This window comes from Tenrec ecaudatus, chromosome 15 (assembly GCF_050624435.1).
Source record: "Tenrec ecaudatus isolate mTenEca1 chromosome 15, mTenEca1.hap1, whole genome shotgun sequence".
Taxonomy (NCBI): domain Eukaryota; kingdom Metazoa; phylum Chordata; class Mammalia; order Afrosoricida; family Tenrecidae; genus Tenrec; species Tenrec ecaudatus.
This window is the reverse complement of record NC_134544.1, coordinates 72,422,096-72,426,636: the sequence shown is the minus strand read 5'-3', so window position 1 is coordinate 72,426,636 and position 4,541 is coordinate 72,422,096. Positions and strand designations below refer to the sequence as shown.

Below are 4,541 nucleotides of genomic sequence, written 5' to 3'. Positions count from 1 at the left end.
CTTTCAAATGCCTGTGTCCCTGAGGCATCTGAAAGGGAGGACAGGCCCCAGCAATTTTCCTGGACTTTCATCCTCGGCTGTAAGTGTCCCGTGTCATTTCCACTCGGTCCAGCATTATTAGGATGTGTTTGCATGTCTCTCTGAAGCAAGGATCGCATCAGCAGCCACTGATTGCCTGCCAGACCTGCACTGTATCACTTAACCCACAAACATCTGGCCCACTTTAGGGACGAAACACTAGGGGCTCAATGAGGCTCAAAGACTTTCCCAAGGAAATCAGCTAATGAATAGAAAAACTAGAATTTGATTTCAATTCGGATGGTAGGGCCTATCAGCCTACACAGACATGCTGGAGGGCTTTTGTGTCTACACAGGAGCTGGATCTAGAAAGGACAGTGTGAACCTTCACGGAATGAACAAGAGCAGGTCTCTGCACAGGAACCACCCTCCACACTCAGGCAGGGACTGGAACAGAACTTCCCCCGAGTGAGATGTCAAAGGTTACTGGTGGTTAACAGGGTCAGTTGCAGAAAGTGGGGGGTGGAGGGTAGAGGTGATGGGAAAATGACAAGGATCATGGAATGTTAGCTTTCAAACAGATTTTTATAATAGCTGTCAATAAGGCTTAAACCTGTAAATAACTGAACAGGCAAAAGTTGTGAGATAGATACAAGGGGGCTTCAAAAAGTTTGTGGGAAACTTCCATTCTTTTCAGATTTGTTAGGCTTTTCAGATTTGTGGGGCTTTTTCTTGCTTCTGGTTCCTTTGTTGGTCTGCTTTTGCACCTGCATGACCAGGTCCAGGGCCTTCTTGAAAGCTGGAATGACATAGTCCACTGGGGTGAGTGGTGTCCCCCAGGTCCCATACTCACTCAAGCAACAGCTGTCAACACCTGTAGTTGTTCAGGAGCCAGCAGAACTCCGACCCACTCCCCAGCCCCGACACCCCACACCCCCTTGCAACCAGCCTCACCTTGCAGGTAATTGAGAAGCAGGTCTACAGCGGGTTCTGCTTTATTCTCAATGTTCCCCGGGTTGTAGTCTGGCTGCTTGGACATCTCGGGAGAGCTTATCAGGTTGGACCTTGCTGCAACACAGAGGGAAAAGACCCAGCCAGTTCAGTAACTGCCAGTCAACGTAGCAAGTTATTCCTGGGGTCCTGACTCAGGTAAGGAATGCAAATGCCTGCATAGATGCCCACATCCTGCCTCCTGATCCTCATCCAGGTCCCCAAGCTTTGCCTACATCACAAAGCTAAGAGTCGGCTTTATTTCTTGACCCTGTATGCTACCAAATCCTGCCTGCCACCCCCCTCTATCATCTGCCCCCAACGCAAAATAGCTCCGATATTTCCCGTCAGCCCCCACCACAATCCCTATGTCACAGCCACACCTCCTTTCTGAACTATCCCAACCTCTTACCGGCTCTCCCTGCAGCCACACCTGCACCCTTTCTCCAAATACCTGCACCAGGCTCCACACTGAAGCCCCAGTGATATACATCATGCTGCCATGGTCATGTCACTGCTCTGCTCAACTCCCGCCAAAGGTTCCCTGTGCTCATCAAGAAGGAGGATGAGTTCTGGGAGGCTAGTTAGCACCAGGACCTGGCTGGCCTGTGTCCAGCTCTTTCTTCATGTCCTTTCAAATGCCTGTGTCCCTGAGGCACTTGAAAGGGAGGACAGGCCCCAGCAATGTTCCTGGAATTTCATCCTCAGCTGTAAGTGTCCCGTGGCCTCCTTTCCACGTGGTCCAGCATCATTAGGATGTGTGTGCATGTCTCTCTGCAGCACGGATCACATCAGCAGCCACTGACGGCATGCCAGACCTGCACTGAGTCGCTTAACCCACAAATATCTGGCCCGCTTCAGAGACGAACCACTAGAGGCTCAAATACTTTCCCAAGGAAATCAGCTAATGAATAGAAGCACTAGAATTTGATCTCAATTCTGACGGTAGGGCCTATCAGCCTACACAGACATGCTGGTGGGCTTTTGCCTCTGCACAGGAGCTGGGATCTAGAAAGTACAGTGTGAACCTTCACGGAATGAACAAGAGCTGTTCTCTGCAAATGAATCACCCTCCAAACTCAGGCAAGGACTTGAACAGAACTTCCCCCTGGCCAGGGGACTGTAGGAAGTCCCATGTGGCTTGGGGATGAGCTTTCCAAGAAGAGCTAGATTGGGTGGAGAATTAAGACTACAGTAGAGATCAGGTGTCCCGGTGTCTGGTGGGTTACATGCTGTACTTCTAACCACAAAGCCATCAGCTGGAAACTACTGGCTGGAAAAAGAGGCTTCCTACTCCTGTGTAGAGTTACAGTCTGGGAAACCCCCACAGGCAGTTCTACCCTATCCATAGGGTCGCTGGGTCAGAATAGCTGCCAGTGAGTTTTCATGGGAGCGCTGCCTCTTGTCATGCCAGCATGTGTTCAAGGAGTGATGTGGAGCACCAGGCCAGCCCCTCAGTCCCTCACTAGCAGAGCCACACCCCACCTGGATGGTCTCCTTGAGCAACTCTACAGCCTCCTTCAACTCCCGGATCTAGCTCATGGCTTCGGTAAAGCTGGAAATTTTCCTAAAAGCGCTTACTCAAAACCAAAACCAAACCAAAAGTACCCTACAAACCAAGCAACACACTCGGAATTTTCATTAGAGCAGGGATAAAATGACTCCAGGTGGGAATACACAGTTAAAATGGAGTCGGCATAAATCTAAACATCGGACAAGCTACTTCTTCAGAGGCAGCAGAAACAGAAATATCCCTTTGGGCAATAGGCAGGAGCAGCTCCCACACTCCCCCACACTAACAGATTTGCAGAAATAATGGATCCAGTTCAATTGCATGGATGTCTTTCACTGGCTACTTTCTCTGCATGAAAAACAATTACTGGTGGCAATTTCCTCCTGTCTCTCTTGAAGAAACCTTTCCTCCAGCTGTCTGTCCTCCACTAAGAAGCTTTCCTCCAGCTTTTTTCTACTGTTAAACACAAACAGGGTTTTTTAAAAATTAAATAACATGCAAAATTTTTTAAGAGTGTATGTGGGAACGGGGGGTCTTCCGTACTTGAAGGGTCTTGCCCTTCTTTGGAGACTTATATGCCTTCCCAAAGAAAGACTGGCCCTCTTTTTGGTTGAGTTCCTGCTCACCGAACCCCATCTTTGTACAGCTGGGCCGGTCTCTTTCTCCTTTTACTTGCCACCTGCCATACGGTTGACTGGTAGCCACCAACCTGGGTCACCTCCCTTGAGGTCCCAGTCCTGGACTTACCCCACAACCTGGGAATGCCAATCACACCTCAATGCGCGGTGGGTGCGCTGGATTATCACTTCAACACCCTCATGGCTGAGCGCGCTCCCCGCTGCCGCCCTACAAGCTGTCAAGAATGAGCTAGGGCGTTTCTGGACTACCGGGTGCACCCCTCCCCCTCCCCTTCCCCGCTACCAGAGAAGGCACCGCCCAGGGGAGCAGACTGGGCAAACCTCCAGAGGAAGCCCTAACGTTTTGTGCTCCAGCTGCAGCCACTCGCTTCCTGAACAGCAGTCACTTCGTGGTGAGAGAAGCCACAGACCCGGGGCTCACCTGTGAGCGGAAGACGTTCTAGGAGTTTCAGGGAGGAGCCACCGCTGTGTGAAAGGAAACAATGGAGGGGGGGGAGACACGCAAAGTTCCCGCAATGAATCGGGAACCCCGACGCCCAAAGCCCCAGTCTGGGATCCTACTTTCTCCAACAGGAATTCTCCCTAGGAACCCCAACCAATCCCAAAACTGGGGGATGGAAGCAGCCCCTGGGACACCCTCCCACATCTCACCACGCGAGGGGCGCTGACGGAGCGGGGGAGGGGGAAGCAGGGCGCTTGCACGCAGCCAGGCTGCTGTGTGCACCAGGGTCACCCCAAACTGGTCACCGCGCGACCCCTCACCTCGGGGCGCCGACTACACAGTGCTCAGGTTGCAGGCGCTTCTCTGGCACCACACACCAGGCAGAGCAAGTAGGACCCACTGTATGACACTCACTTCCGGCTAGGACACCGCCACTTCCGGCCCGTCTCAGCGTGACCCGGAAAGGGAGGAGAGTAGTCATGGGTGTGATCCGGAAACACATAAGTGAAAAAACAGGCAGGAGTTAAGGCTTCATTAAGCTGCATAGACATTCAGGAAAATAAGAATCTTACTTGATATGGCAGAGATTAATATGACATCATTCCCACCAACATTATTTGAAAGTTTGTTCTTCATTACACTGACCATACAGGAAGGGATTGCGATGAATTGGAAATAATAAAATGTGGAGGTCTTAGTGGGGAAAAAACCCGCAAACACCCAGATTCTTATCCTGACAAACGTTTAGATTATTATCAGATGTATGATCAAAGTCACATACCTCATAGACAGAACTGACTGAGCTAAAGGCACCAACTTCCCTATGTGACACTGAATATCCACATGGTACAAGGTGTGCTCAGGGCCACGTAAAAGAATAAGCAATATACTTCTACCATCGCAACACAATTTTAATGTTACACAAAACAAACTGAATATT

At 50.5% G+C, this 4,541-nt stretch overlaps 1 long non-coding RNA gene across 2 annotated transcripts; it reads right to left on the bottom strand.

Moving 5' to 3' along the window:
• Positions 1 to 208: 208 nt before the first annotated feature.
• LOC142427805 (uncharacterized) lies at positions 209 to 4,019 on the bottom strand. Of its 2 annotated transcripts, none has more exons than XR_012780095.1 (3): positions 3,922 to 4,019; positions 973 to 1,086; positions 209 to 817 (listed from the first exon to the last, which is right to left on the bottom strand). It is a non-coding gene; the product is annotated as an uncharacterized LOC142427805 (long non-coding RNA). The 2 variants fall into 2 exon arrangements; XR_012780094.1 differs by lacking the exon at positions 3,922 to 4,019 and adding an exon at positions 3,581 to 3,711.
• Between the last annotated feature and the right edge of the window lie 522 nt (positions 4,020 to 4,541).